General features: G+C 40.4%; 1 protein-coding gene across 4 annotated transcripts in view; it reads right to left on the bottom strand.

Moving 5' to 3' along the window:
- LOC128705417 (female sterile (1) homeotic) overlaps positions 1 to 23,288 on the bottom strand; it is a 684,385-nt gene that overhangs the window by 546,752 nt on the left and 114,345 nt on the right. The window lies entirely within an intron of this gene.

The following is a 23,288-nucleotide window of genomic DNA, read 5'->3' as shown; positions in this document are numbered from 1 at the left end:
GGTTTGAAAAACCGACAAGTTGAAGATTAAGACACTTATGCAGCATATGGGAATCTTTATTCAGGAAACGTTTCGCCACACAGTGGCTTCATCAGTCCAATACAAAGAGGAAGGCGTAAGGAGAGGAGGAGAATGAGGTAATCAGTCCCTCAACCTGGAGTCGATGTGTTCAGTCCATCAATCTTGATGGACTGAACACATCGACTCCAGGTTGAGGGACTGATTACCTCATTCTCCTCCTCTCCTTACGCCTTCCTCTTTGTATTGGACTGATGAAGCCACTGTGTGGCGAAACGTTTCCTGAATAAAGATTCCCATATGCTGCATAAGTGTCTTAATCTTCAAAGTAAGCCTGTCTTTCATAGGCTTATGTCCTGGGAGTGCCTTTTCCTCCTGAGTAATGTAGGTCCTGCTTGGCATTTTCTTCCAGAACAGGCCTGTTTCATCACAATTAAACACTTGTTCAGGTTTCAGTCCTTCAGTTTCTATGTACTCCTTGAATTCCTGCACATATTTTTCAGCCGCTTTGTGGTCCGAACTGGCAGCCTCACCATGCCGTATCACACTATGTATGCCACTACGCTTCTTAAATCTCTCAAACCAACCTTTGCTGGCCTTAAATTCACTCACATCATCACTAGTTGCAGGCCTTTTTTTAATTAAATCCTCATGCAACTTCCTAGCCTTTTCACATATGATCGCTTGAGAGACGCTATCTCCTGCTAGCTGTTTTTCATTTATCCACACCAATAAGTCTCTCTCAACATCTTCCATCACTTGCGATCTTTGTTTCGAAAACACAGTTAAACCTTTGGCAAGAACAGCTTCCTTGATTGCCGTTTTCTTGCCCACAATAGAAGAGATGGTTGATTTGGGTTTCTTGTACAACCTGACCAGGTCGGTGATACGCACTCCACTTTCATACTTATCAATGATCTCTTTCTTCATTTCTATAGGAATTCTAACCCTTATTGCTGTAGGGTTGGAACTAGAAGCTTTCTTGGGGCCCATGGTCACTTATTTTCCAGAAACAGCACCGAAAACACTGTAATAATACGAAATATTCCGATTGTATGCTTGAATGTTACCGCGGAGGCTGGCTGGTAAACAATGCCACCGGCGGAACATATGAGGCTGGCTCAGGCCGCACATTGGACGCGTCTCGGACGAAGGCCGCTGAGCGGGTTTTTGGGCGCTATGTGGGGCAAAATTTTAGCGAACAAAGCATCCGCTATGCGGATTGTCCGCTATGCAAGGCGTCCGTTATGCGGGGGTCCACTGTATATATATATATATATATATATATATATATATATATATATATATATATATATATATATATATATATATATATATATATTTGTCTTCTCCTGTACACATTTACTAAAAATTGGGAGAAAAACTTAATAAAACCGGGATGCTTGAATGTGTGTGGATGATGAGAAAGAGATGATTGCTAATGTTATGAACGAAAAGAAGTTGGATGTCCTGGACCTAAGCAAAACAAAGCTGAAGGGGGTAGGCGAGTTTCAGTGGGGAGAAATAAATAGGAATAGCTGAGAGAGTTAGATCTAAGGAAGGGGTAACAATAATGTTGAAGGACCAGTTATGGAAGGAGAAGAGGGAATATAAATGTGTAAATTCAAGGATTATGTGGATTAAAATAAGGGTTGGATGCCAAAAGTGGGTCATAATAAGTGTGTATGCACCTGGAGAAGAGAGGAATGTAGAGGAGAGAGAGAGAGATTTTGGGAGATGTTAAGTGAATGTATAGGAACCTTTGAACCAAGTGAGAGAGTAATTGTGGTAGGGGACCTAAATGCTAAAGTAGGAGAAACATTTAGAGAGGGTGTGGTACGTAAGTTTGGGGTGCCAGGTGTAAATGATAATGGGAGCCCTTTGATTGAACTTTGTATAGAAAGCCGTTTAGTTATAAGTAATCCGTATTTTAAGAAAAAGAGGATAAATAAGTATACAAGATATGATGTAGGGTGTAATGACAGTAGAATTGTTGGACTATGTATTGGTAGATAAAAGACTGATGAGTAGATTTCAGGATGTACATGTTTATAGAGGAGCCACAGATATATCAGATCACTTTCTAGTTGTAGCTACAGTAAGAGTAAAAGGTAAATGGGATACAAGGAAAATAGAAGCAGCAAGTAAGAGAAAAGTGAAGGTGTATAAACTAAAAGAGGAGGCAGTTAGGGAAAGATATAAACAACTATTGGAGGATAGATGGGCCTGTGAGAGTATAGGCAATGGGGTCGAAGATGTATGGGGTAGGTTTAAGAATGTAGTGTTAGAATGTTAAGCAGAAGTTTGTGGTTAAAGGAAAGTTGATGCGGGAGGGAAGAAGAGCAATTGGTGGAACAATGATGTAAAGAGAGTATTAAGGGAGAAAAAGTTAGCATATGAGAGGTTTTTACAAAGTAGAAGTGATACAAGGAGGGCAGAGTATATGGAGAGAAAAAGAGAGGTTAAGAGAGTGGTGAAGCAATGTAAAAAGAGCAAATAGAGAGTGGATGAGATGTTATCAACAAATTTTGTTGAAAATAAGAAAAAGTTTTGGAGTGAGATTAACAAGTTGAGGAAGCCTAGGGAACAAATGGATTTGACAGTTAAAAACAGGAGAGAAGAGTTATTAAATGAAGAGTTAGAGGTATCGGGAAGATGGAGGGAATATTTTGAGGAATTGTTAAATGTTGAAGAAGATAGGGAAGCTGTGATTTCGTGTATAGGACAAGGAGGAATAACATCTTGTAGGAGTGAGGAAGAGCCAGTTATGAGTGTGGGGGAAAGTTCGTGAGGCAGTGGGTAGAATGAAAGGGGGTAAGGCAGCTGGGATTGATGGGATAAAGATTGAAATGTTAAAAGCAGGAGGGGATATAGTTTTGGAGTGGTTGGTGCTATTATTTAATAAATGTATGGAAGAAGGTAAGGTACCTAGGGATTGGCAGAGAGCATGCATAGTTCCTTTATATAAAGGCAAAGTCTGTTGAGTATACCTTTTAAAGTGTATGGTAAAGTCATTTATTGAAAGAATTAAGAATAAGAGAGAGGAGGACAGCAGATGAATAAGGAGGCTTTAGGAAAGGTAGGGGGTGTGAAGACCAAGTGTTTACAGTGAAACATATAGGTGAACATTATTTAGATAAGGGTAAAGACGTTTTTGTGGCATTTATGGATTTAGAAAAGGCACATGACAGGGTGGATAGATGTTGCAGGTGTATGGTATACAACACAGCAACACCACCTCCTTGCCCTTGCCTGTCTCTTCTCATCCATGAGGTGTAACCAGCAATTCTTGCAAAATTTTCGGGAGTCCTGTCATCCAAAAATGTTTCAACAACAGCTATCATATCAGGACATCGAGTGTTCACAAAACTGTGTGAGAGCTCTCCAACATTAGTAATGAAACCTCTAATGTGGGCCAACAGGATGCTGATAGATTGGCTCCTCATGATGCATTCAGCTTGAGGTGGTATAGAGGGGTAGGGCACCGAGGTAGCTGCAGGGACGTAGGTCTGTGACCTTGTATAAGGCACAATACCACCTGCTGGGCTGAGATAGGAGTAGCTGAGTAGGTGACGTGTGAGTGTGTTCACCAATTCAGAAATCCTGCTGGTTTGTTCCGAGAACAGGTCTTTAACAGGTGGTCCTATCTGTCAAGTTCCTTTTTCTTCCAACACTGGCCCTCCTGATGTCCTTTCTTGTGGCAGTACGTGCACCTGGTATCTCATAGGCAGTTTTCCTTCCTTCCTTCCTCTCTCCCCCCCCTCTCTCTCTCTCCCTTCCCCCCTTCCTCCCTCTTTCTCTCTCCCTCCCTCCCCCCTCTCACTCGCACACACATCTCCTGAAAAGGAAGAGAATCTTTTCCTGAAGATAATGACACCAAAAATCTACAAAATTTGATGGAAAACTTATGAAATTATGGAGGTGCAAACTTAGCAGTCTGCAGTGCAAGTTAAGTCTCAGTAGTATCAGTTACCAGTGTCAGTAGTAATGACTCATACCAACCGTCTGTGTGAATCACTGACTGTTATTCACTGTTATAGCTGACCTAGCATGATTTGTATGTCGCTCACCCTCTAGGTACCACCGTGGGTCAGTTCAAGTGAGACATTAGGACAGGCGGCAGGTCAGGCTTCGTGCTTCCCATATATTCCGTCTAATACATGTACTCATCATCCTAGCCGAGTGTTATTACCCAATCCATGTTTCGAACCCCATGTGACAATTTGGTGGCAGCATTGTGGGCGTGGATTTACAGGTATTTCCATCATTAGAAGAATTTTCATGGGGTGCCTGCTGGTCTGTACTGCCACCTCCAGCAGCCAGCTCGCTTCTACCCTCACCCAACTCCACCCAGTGTTGCTCCAGCCTGCAAAGCCAGCTGCAGCCACATCTCAAGCTTATGTCTAGTGTGCAAATTTTGCTTTAACTTTCAAGGAGTCGATCCGAGTTTTGCAATTAAGCCAGTCAGTAAGCCAGTCTGTGGGAAAGCACGCCAGAGTACGCCAGTACGTCAGCCTGCCTCAATCATCCAGCCTGTCGTCTCTAGTTGTGTTAGCTGTATGTCGGGACGCCATACATTAGCGTCACCGAGCTCTCAGTAGTATCAGTTACCAGTAACCAGTTACCAGTGTCAGTAGTAATGACTCATACCAACCGTCTGCATGAATCACTGACTGTTATTCATTGTTACAGCTGACCTAGCATGATTTGTATGCCGCTCACCCTCTAGGCACCACTGTGGGTCAGTTCAAGTGAGACGTTAGGACAGGTGGCAGGTTAGGCTTGGCGCTTCCCATATATTCTGTTTAATATACATACTTATCATCCTATGTGACTGTTATTACCCAATCCACATTTTCAACCCCACGTGACATAAGCACTGACAATTTCACCCACTTTGAATCCTATATTAAAACAATTCCTCATCTTAATTCAACCAAATTCTTAGCTATTTCGCTAGTATACCTTTCACTCTATTGACTGAATAAAACCCACCCATTCAAGTATCAGAACTGTTCTACAGAGTGCACAGAATTTGGTAATTTGGCCAATTTTGAACAAAATTCAACAAATTTCAATCTCAAGACTCCAAAATGAACAGTAAACATTCCAGGAACTAAAGTTACATTTCCTCTGTTCATCAATCATCTCCCCAGTGTGAAGGTTTACCTTATTTGTCAGATAATAAAATATAACCAGGAACAGTTAGTCATGGTTTACGGCATCCCAATAATTGAATCAGACCTAGTAAACACCCAAAACATACTGGGGGTGCAGTGGAGCCATATCATCCTGAAACCAACCAAAATTATCTCTCTTTCAGTAGTATGGCTTCTGTCAAATGATACAAAAAAAGTAGCCAATAAAACTATAAAAACTATCCCATCATGAACCCCACAGTGAAGTTTATTGTTTTAAACTATGCACTCAATGTACAGACCCATTATCTCATATTTAGGACAAAATTAACCACTCACCATATCTGAGGGAGTTTTGATGTTTTTTCAAAGGTATCAAGAGACTGTAGAAGACCCAAACAGTCATGCCAAGGTTAAAAATATTGACAGGTGAAAGATTTGACTGAAGGACAAAAAATTGTGTGTAATGTATCTTGGGCAAGATTCATGGGGCTGTTTGCATGCGTGGATGCCCCATGCACAATGTTACGTAGGCCATTCTCAATTTTTTTTTCAGGTGATAGGTAGAGAGGCTCCTCTGACTGATGTACCTTAGAAGAGTTTCGAAAGTTTATCTACTCTCTGAGCCCGGGCATGGGCCAGGCTCATCTGGTGCTTGCCTGGTCAATCAGGCTGTTGCTGCTGGAGGCCCGCTGCCCCACATATCCATCACAGTCTGGTTAATCTGGCACTTGGTGAAGATACTTGTTCAGTTTCATCTGGAAGGCTTCCACACTGGTTCCAGCCGTGTTTCTGATATCCTCTGGTAAGATGTTGAACAGTCTGGGACCCCGAATGTTGATACAGTGTTCCCTTATTGTCCCCACCTCACCCCTGCTCCTCACTGGGTTTATTTTGCACTTCCTCCCACATCTCTCACTCCAGTATGTTGTTATGGCAGTGTGCAGCACAGGGTCCAAGAATTTAACCCGTAAACGGTCCAAACGTATATATACGTTTTTTTTTTAAATTTGAAAGTATGTAAAAAGTAGATCTTTTTGTTTTTTTACATTTGAAAATGTGTAAAAAACTTTGATCTACTTTTTTTTTTGTTATATTTAAAAATACGTAAAAAAAAAACGTAGAACTACTTTTGTAGCACTACACGTGAACGTAGATCTGCTTGGACCGTTTACGGGTTAATTAAAAAAAAAAAAATCTTATGAAATGATAGAGAATCTTTTTCTGAAGGTAATAAAACAAAAAGTACGAAATTTGATGGAAAACTGAAGAAATTACGCTCTCACAAATTTTGTTGCATCAGCGATATTTACGCATCTGCAATTTTCCCCACATTGACTCCCATTTTAGGCAATTACATTATTCCAGTTGACCAAATTCTTAGCTATTTTGCTAGTATTACTTCTATTTTATTGACTGGGCACAAGAAACTGCCCAATCAACCATGTCTTCTACCCAAAAAAGTGATCAGAAATTGGTATTTTGGCCAACTGTTCACAAAGTTCAAAATATTCCTATTTCAAAATAGGGTCCAGAATAAATAATGTAGGTATTCCTGGCACTAAAATAACATTTCCTCTGTTTATTAGTTATGTTTCCAGGTTTTACAAATGAATTCCATTTTGATTTCTTAGTCACATGAATTTTTATTCACACCAAAAAAATAGAAGATTTACTGTTATGCAATATTGTAGTAACTGTAGAAATAATATCAGTGCATTTGTGAATACACATCAGACCCACTAGCTGAGGTGTATTGGACGCACGACGTCATTTGTTCAGTCTTGAACATCGGCAAAAATAGAACATTTCCGCTACTTGGAGCTTAGTTTCAAGCCATTTTCAGTACAAAAACCAGTCAAAATCATCTCTGTTTCTGTAACACATTTTCCATTCTATTAACCCTTTCAGGGTCGAGAGACCCTCTCCTAAACTTGTTCTCAGGGTCAAAAATTTTTCGGAAAAAAAAAAATTCTTATGAAATGATAGAGAATCTTTTCCGATTATAATGACACCAAAAGTATGAAAATTGATGGAAAACTTACAGAATTGTGCTCTCGCGAAGTTAGCGGTCTCGCCGATGTTTACGCATCGGCGATTTCGCCCACTTTGAGCCCTATTTTCAGCGAATTCCTCTGTACTAGCCGACAAAAATCATATTTATTTCACTAAAACTCCATTTTTTCTATCGAATGAGTACAAGAAACCACCCACTTACCAATTTCAACTATCCAGTAAAGTGGTTAGAAATTGGCAATTTTGCCAATTTCACACAAATTTCAGAAGATACCAATTTCCAAATATGGTCCAGAATAAACAAGACAGACATTCCTGGCATTAAAATAACAAATTCTCTGTTCGTTAGTCACGTCCCCATGCCCCTCTTACATTTCTTTTGCTTTCCACTTTGAATTTTTACTCTTACAAAAAGTAGATGATTTACTGTTATGCAGACTACTGCATTAGTGTAGAAATGGTATAAATAACATCAGAGCACTTGTGAAAGAATATTAGACTCATCAGTTGACGTGTATTGGACGCATGGCATGCTTTGCTTACATTTGAACTTTGGTAAAAATTGAACATTTCTGCTACTTTGAGCTCAATTTCAAGGTACTTTTCATTGTGAAACCAATCAAAATCATCTCAATTTCTGTAATATGTCTTTCATTCTATAAAATGAGACCAGGAAAAGTAGAATACAACCATAAATACCATACGAAAATACACTGCAAAGTCGCTGATTTAATCCAAAAACACGGTCAAAGTTTTTTTTTTCTCATTATGCACTGTGTGCTGCAGGATTTTTTTATACTGTGCACACTGACCACAGACCCATTCTTTCATATGTAGGCCTACCAGCTTTCTCTCGCTAGATTTGAAGGCGCTAGAATTTAGGCATTCTATCACATCAATAACCCTGGTGCGTAAGCCATACTAGTACGTCGAAAACCCTGAAAGGGTTAAATAAGACCAAGAAACCGTGAATACAACCATAAAAAACACAAGAAAATACACTGCAAAGTCACTGTTTTAATCCAAAAACACAGTCTCAGTTATTTTTCTCATTATGCACCGCGTTCTGTAGGATTTGCTTTATATGATGCACACTTACCACGTAGATGCACTCTCTCACATCTAGGCCCAAATTTACCGCTCACAACTTACCCAAGTGAGCTGAGCTCATAGTGTAGATCTACGGCCTGGACCCAGGCTTCAAAGCCGTACAACTACGGGATGGACCCTCAAAGGTTTAAATATTACCCTATGCTAATGTTGCCCAGCCCTGTAGATTAAAAAAAGCATATCATAAGTGAATTAACACTTGTTTTAATGTATTGTGCATATTAATGCTATCACTGATTCAAAACTAAACTTATATTAATGTTGATAGAATTACCAACAATATGTTAGGTAAAGGGACAGAAGTGCAACTAATGTGACTTTTTTTGTGGCAACGTTTCACTCTCCAGGAGCTTTATAAAGACATACCAGCTTGATAAACCTCCTGAAGAGCGAAATGTTTCCACAATAAAATGTCACATTAGTTGCACTTGTGCCCTTTTACCTAACAAACCTAAACTTGCTACTGAACATCTCAGTTACAGCAGCCAATATGAAGCAGATTAATGCTAACTACCTTACTCCAAACTAAACTAAAATTTCCTTAACAAAAAGAAGAATACTGCCCTAACAGAACTGCTATTTTGTACATATAACATATAGTGCTTTCATAATTCTAAAAGAGGCTGGGCTAAAACAAGATACAATAAAAGTATTTAACATACCTGGGTACACAGCCATTCACAACTGTAGACCAAATAAAGAGGCAAAACTATAATTTACTATAAAATGAGAAGCAATATACAAATATTTTAAGCACCATGTGTGCACCTCATGAAAATATAGTTTTACGTCTTACCAACAACAATAACATGACAAATTACAAGTGAAGCTATGTGCAGAATCCCACACATTAACATTGAGATCACTGGTGGTAATCACACGACATAACTGGCAACCCTGCACTCTGCCCTAATAATTAATGGTATCTTCAACACTACACAAGGGTACACTGAATATATGCTCACCCTTTATTCCCAACCCATCCCTACAAGTCTTGCATCTCGCAAGCCAAATATACCCTATACTTTGCCGTTGGTATTACTCACTTTAGCAAAACTCGATGCAGGCATAATTACTTACCAGAGAATTGACTAACCTTCCTAACAACAGTAAATTTTATAAAAAACCACTCGAAGCAATAAAACTTAATATTAAGATTATAATGATGCATCAATAAAGTTCATCCCTGCATTAAACAGCAAACTGAGACTAAGAACTAAATAACCTACACAATGTTAATATATGAAAAAGTAGCTCTATCACCAAAATCCTAGACAACACACCTTGTCCTCTGAAAACTAAATAACAAAAGGCTGATTAACCCATACCTAACAAAAGATATAAAATAACTCAGTGACAAGAAACAGTAAAAAATTTCAGTACATCCAGGCCCAGTCTGCAGAGAAACAACAAAGACGACATGCTAAAACACTAACCAATCCAATCCACCATAGAAGAGTAAGCCAAAGAAACAAAATACATTCACCCAAATTCTTTCTTTAAGTGTGTACACATTGGAATTAAAATGGTCCACTGAACAGCAACGTACACACAAAATATTCAAAGATCATGCCTCATGCCCACATAAAGTACTAACCTCACTCTGCAGTACTATTGTTACAATCCTTTTTACTTTTTTGCCTTCACTGATAAGCTTTGCTTTCCAGACTCGTAGTCAGGCCACATTCCATACCTCAACTATTCTATACTACACCTTATCTTCCACAGACTCTACATTCACTTCCAGCCGGTCAGCAATTCTATCAATCATTGTTAGACTGCATTTTACTCTCATCGCCTCTATTAACTTTTAGCCCTTTCACCCTGTCCCCACATAGATCTATGTCACTAATGCCAGTGGAGCTCATGCAGATTTACATTTTCGAAACAGAACCCTCAAATATGCTGTGAGAGGTAAATTGTGGACTAGACATGAGAGAATGAGTCTCTGTAGTGAGTGTGCATGGTATAAGAAAAAAATTCCTGACCTTGTGTTTGGTTTAAAATAATGACTGATGTTTTTTCACGCATTGTTTTTATGGTTTTACTGACTGTTTATGTGGTATCACTTGACAGAATGGAAGCCATTGTAGTGAAATAGACATTTCAGGTGGCTTCAACTTAGAAATAGCTTGAAATAGGGCTCAAAGTGGCAGAAATATCTGATTTCTGACGACTTTCCTGTTTAAGGTTAGCCCACCTGGGAATTCCCATTTTAAGTGTTTTAAGTCTGCTTCAAATACGTACTGGTATGGCCTAAACCATGACCACTCATTCTTGGTTATATTTTATTATCCATGAAAGTTGGTAAACCTTCATTTTTTATGGATTCAAAATGGATATCAAGTGTTATATAGGAGAGTCCTGAGGACATGATTAATGAAAAAGAGGGGAGGTTGCTTTAATGGCTGGAATGCCTACAGTGTTTATTCTTGACTGTTTTTAATTTTGAGTAAAACTGGCAAAACTGCCAGCTTCTGTGCACCTTATAAGGTAGTTCTGATATTTCAATAGGCACTTTCTTGTTACTGAATTGGGTCAAATTTATCTTTGGAATAGCTTAAAATAGGACTCAGTGGGCAAAATTGCTGATGGATATATTTCAGATGATGAAATTTTGAATAGTTTTAAAATAGCAACACTGACAGCACTGTTAACCCTTTAAGCATCAGTGACACAAATTGGCAAAATGGCATTAGGTGTCGCATCGCTAATTCTTGTCATATGCTCACCAGCTTTAAAGTTGGAGCAAGAAGCACAAGTGGCCTACACAACAAACAATGGGTGTGTGTGTGTGGTGTGTCTGTGTGGTGTGTGTGTGTGGTGTGTGTGTGTGGTGTGTGTGTGTGGTGTGTGTGTGTGGTGTGTGTGTGTGGTGTGTGTGTGTGGTGTGTGTGGTGTGTGTGTGGTGTGTGTGTGGTGTGTGTGTGTGTGTGGTGTGTGTGTGGTGTGTGTGTGGTGTGTGTGTGGTGTGTGTGTGTGGTGTGTGTGTGTGGTGTGTGTGTGTGGTGTGTGTGTGTGGTGTGTTTGTGGTGTGGTGTGTGTGTGGTGTGTGTGTGGTGTGTGTGGTGTGTGTGGTGTGTGTGGTGTGTGTGGTGCGTGTGGGTGTGTGGTGTGTGTGGTGTGTGTGGTGTGTGTGGTGTGTGTGTGGTGTGTGTGTGTGTGTGTGGTGTGTGGTGTGTGGTGTGTGTGTGTGTTGTGTGTGTGGTGTGTGGTGTGTGTTGTGTGTGTGTGGTGTGTGTGTGTGGTGTGTGTGTGTGGTGTGTGTGTGTGGTGTGTGTGTGTGTGTGTGTGTGGTGTGTGTGTGTGGTGTGTGTGTGTGGTGTGTGTGTGTGGTGTGTGTGTGTGGTGTGTGTGTGTGGTGTGTGTGTGTGGTGTGTGTGTGTGGTGTGTGTGTGTGGTGTGTGTGTGTGGTGTGTGTGTGTGGTGTGTGTGTGGTGTGTGTGTGGTGTGTGTGTGTGTGTGTGTGTGTGTGTGTGTGTGTGTGTGTGTGTGTGTGTGTGTGTGTGTGGTGTGTGTGTGTGTGTGGTGTGTGTGTGTGTGTGGTGTGTGTGTGTGTGTGGTGTGTGTGTGTGTGTGGTGTGTGTGTGTGTGTGTGGTGTGTGTGTGTGTGTGTGGTGTGTGTGTGTGTGTGGTGTGTGTGTGTGTGTGGTGTGTGTGTGTGTGGTGTGTGTGTGTGTGGTGTGTGTGTGTGTGGTGTGTGTGGTGTGGTGTGTGTGGTGTGTGTGGTGTGTGTGTGTGTGTGTGTGTGTGTGTGTGTGTGTGTGTGTGTGTGTGTGTGTGTGTGTGTGTGTGTGTGTGGTGTGTGTGTGGTGTGTGTGTGGTGTGTGTGTGGTGTGTGTGTGGTGTGTGGTGTGTGTGTGTGTGGTGTGTGTGTGTGTGGTGTGTGTGGTGTGTGTGTGGTGTGTGTGGTGTGTGTGTGTGTGTGTGTGTGTGTGTGTGTGTGTGTGTGTGTGTGTGTGTGTGTGTGTGTGTGTGTGTGTGTGTGTGTGTGGTGTGTGTGTGTGGTGTGTGTGGTGTGTGTGGTGTGTGTGGTGTGTGTGGTGTGTGTGTGTGTGTGTGGTGTGTGTGTGTGTGTGGTGTGTGTGTGTGGTGTGTGTGTGTGGTGTGTGTGGTGTGTGTGTGTGGTGTGTGTGTGGTGTGTGTGTGTGGTGTGTGTGTGTGGTGTGTGTGTGTGGTGTGTGTGTGTGGTGTGTGTGTGGTGTGTGTGTGTGGTGTGTGTGTGTGTGGTGTGTGTGTGTGGTGTGTGTGTGTGGTGTGTGTGTGTGGTGTGTGTGTGTGGTGTGTGTGGGGGGTGTGTGTGTGTGTGTGTGTGTGTGTGTGTGTGTGTGTGTGTGTGTGTGTGTGTGTGTGTGTGTGTGTGTGTGTGTGTGTGTGTGCGTGCGTGCGTGCGCATGCACTTCTGAGAGGAAAAAAAAAAAACAGCCTGCCAAGTACATTGTGGGAACCATATATCACTGTCTTTGTTTACAGTGAAATGCAAGTGAGCTATACACTCTAAAACCATGACTAGTGAACAGCCTCCTCTCACTTAGCGAAGGAGTTCCGTTTCTGAGACCTTGTCGTTAAACAAATTCATCTCTAAGTGAGGCGCATGCTATAATGGTAGTGTTTGCAACAACCATCTTTGATATTGTTTTAATGTCACCTTTGCACCATTTATAACATTTCTGGTATATTTATAAATGTTTATACAGTAGTGAACTGTATACTGAAATAAACAATTGAGGAAATCGGCTCCAATATTCATCATTTAGGTATGAATACTGGTCAGAGAGCCCATCGTAAGTCCAAGGCATCAGTAAACAAGTACGTCGCTAAGTGAGAAGAGGCTGTATATATCTAATAAAACAATAAATACAAATGAAACAATATATACCTTTAGTAAGTAAATAAGAAAAAATAATGTTATGTAAGTTTTGAAGCAGTTTTAACATGGAATTGAAAATAACTGACATTGTTCATAAACATTACTAATCTATTCAATATTAATGAAAATACTGCAAAAAAATATTGCACATATTGATGATCAAACAGAAAAATCTCAATTTTCATTATGTATCGACTGGCAGGACCCAATGGTGACATACCAAGTGCCAAAAATGACAACTTTCCAGCTAGTAATTAAGCAAGATTTTATTTAACCCTTTTATTGTTGGGACCCCTGATTCTAAACCCTCGCTCTGTGTCGAAAATATTCGAATAAAAAAATTCTTACGAAAATCTTAATATTTTTGCGGGTTAAAAAAAAAAATGCGATCAGAACTTACCGAGATATAGAGGCGTGAAGCTGACAAAGTGAACTGCTTACGGTAACATCGGCGACTGCTGCACAATCAGTAACATTTTAACTTTTACTGTATTTTGTCTTTTCTTTTCAAATGACTTTGTTGCCTGTGAGACCAATATAATGCACAACGTATACAGTAGGGCCCCGCTTTACGGCGTTCCGCTAATACGGTCATTTCAAATTATGACCAAAACTCGCTATACGGCTCCCCCCACCTGACTTTCTAATACTGTCACCGCGCCCCACCTGGTTTGTTTACATTCTCTGTGAGATCCGTAAGCACTAAGTCTCTCCATTATGTCTGGAAACTCCAAAATTTTAAGTGTTTTTAAAAGTTATTTCATATTTTATATATACTCTGATAATTATACTTATGTATACCTGTACTTAAATAAACTTACATACTGTGCTGGCATGCAGGTACACATTAAAATCAGTAAGAGTGTTTTATGTCTCCAGACGTTATATTAGTAATGATGATAATCACCGAGTCTCATTTAAATGTCGTATATTATGTTAATATACACATTTTCATTAATCCATCTATGATATTTTTTTCAAAATTATATAATAAACACGATGCATAACATATAAATAAGATAAATACACCCCACAGTAGAATAAATAAACATAAATATGAGATGTGGTAGCAGACGACTTACACAAGTGACGCCATATTAGAAATAATAATAATAATAATACTCACCGAGTCTCATTAAATGTCGTATATTACGTTAATATACACATTTTCATTAATCCATCCATGATATTTTTTTCAAAATTATATAATAAACATGATACATAAATATGAGATGTGGTAGCCAGATAACTTGTACAAGTGATGCCAAGAATAACATTTTCTCTAATCTAACACAAGAGAAAATGTGTTACTGTGGGTAACTGTAGAAAATTATTCCTTTCGTATGTATGTAAGTTTATTCAGCTATACACAAATACAGCTACATAGATTATTATACATAGCAGCATATGTGTAGAGAACCCAGGATAACCCAAAAAAGTCAGACAGAGTCACTTATTTCCATTGCCTTCACTCAGCGTCATTTCTTCTCAAAATGATGTTACATGAGAATGGGAGTGTTCTTCTTTATTTATTCTACCTTATCAATGTAGAGACAACCTGTACACAATGTAACTTGTACACAAACCAGACGTGTACACTTTCTTTGTTTACAAAACTTACCTTCGTTTGGTTTGTTTACATAACTCTGCGCCTGTCTTTTCTCATGCACTCATTCTTTCTCTCTCATTTATTCGTTTTATCTCATTTACTTACTCCTGACCCCTACATTAAGACTACAAATATTTTAAGGTAAGTAATGAGTGAACTGTATATACATTTTATTGCTCTGGGATGCTTAAATATCATAGAATATATGTGTGGGTGGGTTGGCCTGGTATGGTAGCCCGGCTGACTACCATACATACCACACTTGATTTTTTACAATAAATACTACTCATCTCACCCTAGATTAAGACTACAAATATTTTAAGGTAAGTAATGAGTAAACTGTATATGCATTTTATCGCTCTGGGATGCTTAAATGTAATAGAATATTATGTGTACGTGGGTTGGCCTGGTCTGGTAGCCTGGCTGACTACCATACATACCACACTTGATTTCTTACAATAAATACTACTCGTCTCACTCTAGATTAAGACTATAAATATTTTAAGGTAAGTAATGAGTGCACTATGTGTGTATTGCACTTTTTTATTGTTTTTTGATGCCTAGTTCTATTGCTAACTTAATATATGTTAGTGTAAACTTGTTATCTAGTATTTGTATGCATTTATAAGTGGAAAAAAAGGGTGTTCCACTTTACGGCGATATCTGCTTTACGGCGGTAGCTTGGAACCTAACCTGCCGTATAAGTGGGGCCCTACTGTACTAATTCTCACCCTTTTTACCACAGGGTTGACACTAGAAGCTTTCTTGGGGCCCATGGTGACTTATTTTGCAGAAACAAGCACCAAAAACACCGTGATAATATGGAATGTACCGAATGTATGCTTAGATGCGAGCACACTGGCTGGCTTGTAAACACTGGCATGCACAGGGCAGTTCAGGCCACATGTGGACGCGTCCTGGATGAATCGCGTGTGGCGGGTTTTTTAATGAGTGGCGAGGCAAAATTTTTGCATTAAAATGTATCGTATACTGAATTTAATGTATATCGATACCATCGAATGCCGGGGGTCCACTGTATTATGGAGCCGACAATGAAAGGGTTAACGAGCCAGCTGCCTCCCACCAAGGTAGGGCAACCCAATAAATAAGAAACACTTTCCCTGCAGCTGCCTCAGTGCCCTACCCCTCTCATGCCTTACACACCCAACCACCTCAACCTAACCACATCATGAGAAGCTAATCTATCAGCATCCTGTCGGCCAACATTAGAGGTTTCCTTACTAATGTTGGAGAGCTCTCGCAAAGTTTTGTGAACACTAGACACCCCGACATGATAGCTGTAGTTGAAATATTTTTGGACAGGGCTCCAGAAAATTTTGCAAGAATTGCTGGTTACACCTCATGGATGAGAAGAGAGAGGCAAGGGCAAGGAGGAGGTGTTGCTGTGTGCTTCTCTAAAAGTGTTCATGCCCAGCACATTGATGTTGCCATCCATACTCGTCTTGAAATGATGTTCTTCAAGCTATGCATAAACACTAGTACCTCTGTACTAGCATGTGCAATGTACAGACCTCAGTGGCAACATGCAGACCCCATCAACTTCCTAATGGAAAATGTGGACTCCCTTCTGCTACAACACAACTGTCAACATATCATAATTGTTGGTGACCTCAACCAACACCTTATACACAGGGACTCTGATGACCTTCTTGAAGTATTTGACATGAGAAACTTTGTTGATTTCCCTACTCACATCTCTGGCTCCTCCCTTAACCCAGTAGCGAGTGATCTGGCAGAAGGTATAGTCACTTGTCAACCCCGCGGCTATGCTGGATCATCTGACCACTAGCCCTTAAATGGTCCAAACGTATAAATACGTTTTTCAACATCTGAAAGTATGTAAAAAAATGTAGATGTTCTTTTTTGTTTTACATTTGAAAACGTGTAAAAAAACTTTTATCTACATTTTTTTTGTTATATTTGAAAATATGTAAAAAAAAGTAGATCTACTTTTGTAGCACTACGAATTTGAACATCGATCTGCTTGAACCGTTTAAGGGCTAGGCTGTTTTTACGACACTTAAGATCACAACAGAACAAAGTGAGGAGTCCACACGCACAACCTGGCTATGGGAAAGAGGTAATTGGCCAGCCCTTTGCTCTGAGCTCGCCACCAACGATTGGAATGCTCTTCTCCAAGGGGATGTTGACAACCAAGTGAAAGCCTTCACTGGACACATCCTTAACCCTTTCAGGGCCGACAGGCCCTCTCCCAGACTTGTTCTCAGGTTCGCCAAATTTAAAAAAAAAAAAAAAAAATCTTATGAAAAATAGAGAATCTTTTACTGATCATAATGACACCAAAAGTATGAAATTTCATGGAAAACTTACGGAATTATGCTCTTGTAAAGTTAGCAGTCTCGACGATGCTTAAGCATCAGCGATTTTGCCCACTTTGAGCCCTATTGTCAGCCAATTCCAGTGTACTAGTCAACAAAAATCATAACTATTTCACTAGAACTCCATTTTTTCTATCGAATGAGTACAAGAAACCACCCATTTACCGATTTCAACTATCCAATAAAGTGGTCAGAATTTAGCAATTTTGCCAATTTCACACAAATTTCAAGAGATGCCAATTTTCAAATAGGGTCCAGAATAAACAAGAAAATCATTCCTGGCACTAAAATAACACTTCCTCTGTTCATTAGTCACGTCCCCACGCACCTCTTTCATTCTTTTGCTTTCCGCTTTGAATTTTTATTCTCACAAAAAATATCAGATTTACTGCATTAGTGTAGAAATGGTATAAACAATATCAGCGCACTTGTGAAAGAATATTAGACTCAACAGATGACAAGTATTGGACGCGTAGCATGATTTGTTTACTTTTGAACTATGGCAAAAATTGAAGATTTCTGCTACTCTGAGCTCAATTTCAAGGTACTTTCCATTTAAAACCAATCAAAATCGTCTCAATTTCTGTAATATGTCTTCCATTCTATAAAATGAGACCAGGAAAACTAGAATACCATCATAAATACAGTGGACCCCCGCATAACGATTACCTCCGAATGTGACCAATTATGTAAGTGTATTTATGTAAGTGCGTTTGTACGTGTATGTTTGGGGGTCTGAAATGGACTAATCTACTTCATAACATTTCTTATGGGAACAAATTCGGTCAGTACTGGCACCTGAACATACTTCTGGAGTGAAAAAATATTGTTAACCGGGGGTCCACTGTACCATACAAAAATAGAGTGCAAAGTCGCTGTTTTAAACCAAAAACAAAGTTTTTTTTCTCTCATTACGCACTGTGTGCTGCAGGATTTGTTTTATACTGTGCACACTGACCACACAGGCCCATTCTTTCATATTTAGGCCTACCAGCTTTCTCTCACTAGATTTGAGGGCGCTAGAATTTAGGCGTACTAGTACGTCAAAAACCCTGGTGCGTAACTCGCACTAGTACATCGGAAACCCTGAAAGGGTTAATCTACAACAAGAACACATTTCTCACTGGCAATATGTGACGAAGCCTACAGATCAGCCTTGGTTTGGCTTTCATTGTAGGGAGGCTGCTACTGTTAAGTACAAGGCATGACGAAGGTATAAGAGACATCCTACCATTTATAACAGGAACTTGCACAGGCAAGCCTATAGGCATATGGGAAACGTTCAAAAGTGGGCCATCGCTAAACGGGATGTGGACACAAAAAGAAAGCTAGCATCAGGTAGGGTAGGCTTTAAAACCTGGTAGTCCCTGGTCCAGGATGAATTCATTCCACCTCTAAATCGACAGGATGGGACCACCTCTACTAGTAGTCAAGAGAAAGCAGACCTCTTTGCCGAACACTTTGCTACCCAAATGTAAGTTCCTGATCCAGCATGGGACCCTCCTTGGCTAGCTGCAAGAACTGTATCAAAACTGTCAGTGGAGAGAATAAGGCAGGAGGAGGAGCATTTCCTTCTTAAACTGCTTGATTAAGAAAAGGCTGTGGGCCCAGACAAGTTGAGCCCAAGACTGCTGAGAAGATGTGCAGATCAGCTAGCAGCACCTCTAACTCGCATCTTTCAGCACTGCCTAGTAGAGTGTAAATGGCCTTCTCTATGGAAAGAGGCAAATGGAGTCCCTGTGCACAAAAAGAGCAGAGCAGAGCAGAAATCAGTAACTACAGACCAGTGTCACTGCTGTCAATCACTGGCAAGATCCTTGAGACAATAATCTCAATACAAATGACAGAGTTTTTTAACTATCACTCACTACTTTGTGACTGTCAATATGGCTTCAGGAAAGGTTACTCTGCTGCTGATCTGTTGTTAAACCTCTCCACTAAGTGGCACCAGTCACTGGATGAATCCTAAGTCAGTTGTGTGGTAGCACTGGACATTACTGGTGCTTTCTACTGGGTGTGGCACCAGGGCCTCTTAGCAAAACTGCAAGCTCTGGGAATGGCAGGCTCTATGCTATGTCTCCTCAGTGATTACCTTCATGGTAGATCTCTAAGGGTAGTTCTCAATGGACAGAATCAGAAAGACATCCTATTGGGGCAAGTGTTTCACACGGAAGCATGGTGGGACCATTGTTTTGAAAAGTCTACTTCAATGACCTTCATCTCATCCCAGAATCACACTGACATTCACTTATCCAAGAGAAGAAATGCCAGCTGCTCTGAGCATCAATCACGAGCTAAGAGCTATATCAGCTTGGGGAAATAGATGGCAAGTAACATTTGCACCTGAGAAAACACAAATGATGATGGTCTCTAGGCACCATGATGGTAATGCTGGTGCAGTAGTAAGGATGAATGGAAGGGTGTTGGCAAATGGGGAAGAAGTTGATATCCTTGAGGTGAAATATGACTCCAAACTGACCATGAAGAACCATGTTGTAAATCTTGCAAACAAGGCAGCCAGGAAGCTTACAGCACTTTGCCGTATCTCGCATCTGCTAGACAGAAAGGGCTGCAAGACTCTGTATGAGGCACAAGTACGCTCACACCTTGAGTATGCTCCACTTTCTTGGTTTCCCTGCCCCCCCTCTCTCATCTGCGACTGCTTGGCAGAGTAGAGAACAGAGCAAGACATCTCATCTCTCACCTGGACCAATTCTGGATAGATCTGTCATTTTAGCAGAGCCTTCAACACAGGAGGAATGTGGGTGGCCTTACTGTTATGTACAAGGCTAATATTATCAAAGTACCACACTTGGATCCACTTCGAGGACAGCGTGAAGCAAGCTTCTATACCACAAGATGGGCAGAAAGCAGCAACTTCACTCTGACTGTACCCTTCTCCAGAACATCACTTCATCTGAGATCATTATCCCCAGGATGAGTTGAGTATGGAACACATTCGTACAGCACTGCGATGTCAAAAAGATAAAGTCAGTTCATCAAATGAAAATACAGTGGGCCCCCGCCTTATGATATTAATTCATTCCACAAGTCTGTTCAGGTGCCGTTACCGAACAAATTTGTTCCCATAAGGAATATTGTAAATTAGATTAGTCCGTTTTAGACCCCCAAAAATACACATACAAAAGCACTTACAAAAATACACTTACATAATTGTTCGAGTTGGGAGCTGATCGTAAGGCGGGGGTCCACTGTACTGGCCCACAGATGGCTCCAACTTCATCTTGTTCTCTACTTGTATGTCTCATAACAATAAAAATGCTTTCAAATAAACTGATGTATGTAACAGCTCTTAGCTTGTCAATAAGTTAGGCATCCTTAACCTGTAAACAGCTTGTCAATAAAGCTAGGGATCCTTAATCTAACCTTGTCAAACCCTGTGTAAAAGAAAAAAATCACTCACTCCATTATCTTATTGCCAGAGCATTCACTTTTTTTTTTTATTAACATATGGGCTGTTTCCCACAAAGGCAGGATGACCAGAAGAAGAAGAAAAAACACATTCATTATCATTCACTCCATCACTGTCTTGCCAGAGGCATGCCAACCTTAAAGTTCAAAAACTGTTACATAGTATCTCTAACCCTCCTTCAGAGAGCAGGCACTTTAATTCCCACCTCCAGAACTCAATTCCGGTTAACTTGTATTCCTAAATCTGTTCATAAATGTTACTTTGCTGACACTTCTTCATGTCAAGTCATAAAAATGTCTCCGCTTCCTCCTATCTAACACACTCATACGCACTTACTGGAAGTCTAAGCCCCTTGCAGACAGAACCTCCTTCACCCCCTCCCTCCAATCTTTCCTAGGACAACCCCTACCCCCGCCTTCCTTCCATTACAGATTTATACTCAATCCAAGTTATTCTCCTTTGTTCCATCCTCTCTGAATATTTGAACCACCTCAACAACCTCTACTCCGCCCTCTGGAAAATACTTTTAGAAACCCCGCATCTCCTCCTAATCCCAAAACTACAAACTCTATGCATAATATTCACATCACACATTGCCCCTAGACACACCATCTCTACTGCCTCCAGCCTTCTTGTTAAAACATTCACCACCTATGCTTCACACCCATATAAGAGCATTGGTACCATCATATTCTCATACAATCCCCTTTTCATTTCCATCAATGATGTCCTGTCTCCAAAGACTCATCAATGCACCACTGGCCTTTGTACCCCTCATCAATTCTACGGTTCACCTTGTCTTTCATGGACTCATCTGCTGACAAATCAACTCCCAAATATCTGAACACATCCACTTCCTCTATGCTCCTGCCCTCTAATATATCCAATCTTTCATTACCTAAATTTTTTATCCTCATCATCTTGCTCTTTCCTATGTTCGTGTTCAATTTCCTTCTTATACACACCCTACCAAAGTGGTCCACCAAACTCTGCAGGTTCCCTTCAGAATCTCCCAAAAGCATGGTGTCATCAGCAAAAATCAATTCTGAAAACTTGTGTTTGATTCCTTATCTTTCAATCCCTTGCCTCTTCTCAATACCCGAGCATCCATTTCTCTTACAATACCATCTATAAATATATTGAACAACAATGGTGACATCACACATCCCTGAATAGTTTTACTGGGAAATAATCTCAGTCAATTCATTCAATAAGTTCAAGTCACTCAGTAAGTCACTCAATAAGTCCTTCATGTCACTCAGTCAAGTCATTCAGTAAGTCAGTCAAATCATTCATAAGTCAGTCAAGTCATTCAATGTGTCAGTCAAGTCATTCAGTGTGTCAGTCAAGTCACTCAGTAAGTCAGTCAAGTCACTCAGTAAGTCAGTCAAGTCACTCAGCAAGTCAGCCAAATCATTCAGTCACAGACCGGGCCGTGGGGGCGTTAACCCCCGGAACTCTCTCCAGGTAAGTCAGTCAAGTCATTCAGTAAGTCAGTCAAGTCATTCGGTGAGTCAGTCAAGTCACTCAATAAGTCAGTCAAGCCACTGAGAAAGTCAGTCGTCATTCAGTAAGTCAGTCAAGTCACTCAAGTCATTCAGTCAAGTCAGTCATTCAGTCAGTCAGTCATTCAGTCACACAAACTCATCTTTACCTCTTTTTCTGAGTACAAAGTAACACTTTGGCTACAGGTTATCTCGTCTAATATAGTGGAACCTCGGCTTACGAATTTAATCGGTTCTGTGACCTTGTTCATATCCTGATTTGTTCGTATGCCGAGTCAATTTTCCTCATTTAAATTAACTGAGATGCAATTAATTCGTTCAAGCCTCTCAGGAGGCATGACAAAATAATGCTAATATCAACTCTACGCCTTAGTTATCTATCAAAATTCATCTAACATAATAAACAATATTAATACCATAGAAACATGATATATACTCTAGAATGAATAAAATAGGCCACAATATGGCAAGTGATGGTGACACCAGCAGGGGCAGAAAGCATCCGCCGTAAATCCACTCTAGAATCTTCCCAGTCCATAACCCCACACCTAGCTTGTGTTTATCTATGATTAGTGGTGGGGTTGTCACATATGTAACCACAGGTGTGGTCAAGACAGATGTATATATAGACGAAGACACGATCACTGTGGCCACAGTAGCGGTGGCGGCGGCAACGGTCACAATAGCAGTGGTGGCGGCGGTAGCCAGCTGCCTCACTCTATGCTGCTGCCTTCATCATTTCTCTAGCTTTTTTCATAGTTTCTAATCGCTTCCTGAGCTTCTTGTTGATTGTACGCAAATACAGTGGACCCACCGTATACGATATTAATCCGTTCCTGAGAGCTCATCGTATGCCAAAATTATCGTAAGGCGAATTAATTTTCCCCATAAGAAATAGTGGAAATCAAATTAATCCATGCAAGACACCCAAAAATATGAAAAAAAAAAAAAAAATTTACCACATGAAATACTAAGTTTAATGCACACAAACTGAAGAAGACATGCACAGTTTGTAGCACTCTACTAACAATAGAATACACGACACATACACGTAATGAAGATCTGGTGATGATTGATGGGATGGGAGGAGGGGAGTGTGTCGAAGTTGTTAATGTTTAGAAGGGGAATCCCCTTCCATTAGGACTTGAGGTAACAAGTCCTTTTCCGGGGTTACTTCCCTTCTTCTTTTAATGCCACTAGGACCAGCTTGAGAGTCACTGGACTTCTGT

The sequence above is a fragment of the Cherax quadricarinatus genome, chromosome 3 (assembly GCF_038502225.1).
Source record: "Cherax quadricarinatus isolate ZL_2023a chromosome 3, ASM3850222v1, whole genome shotgun sequence".
Taxonomy (NCBI): domain Eukaryota; kingdom Metazoa; phylum Arthropoda; class Malacostraca; order Decapoda; family Parastacidae; genus Cherax; species Cherax quadricarinatus.
This window is presented reverse-complemented; position numbering and strand designations above follow the sequence as displayed.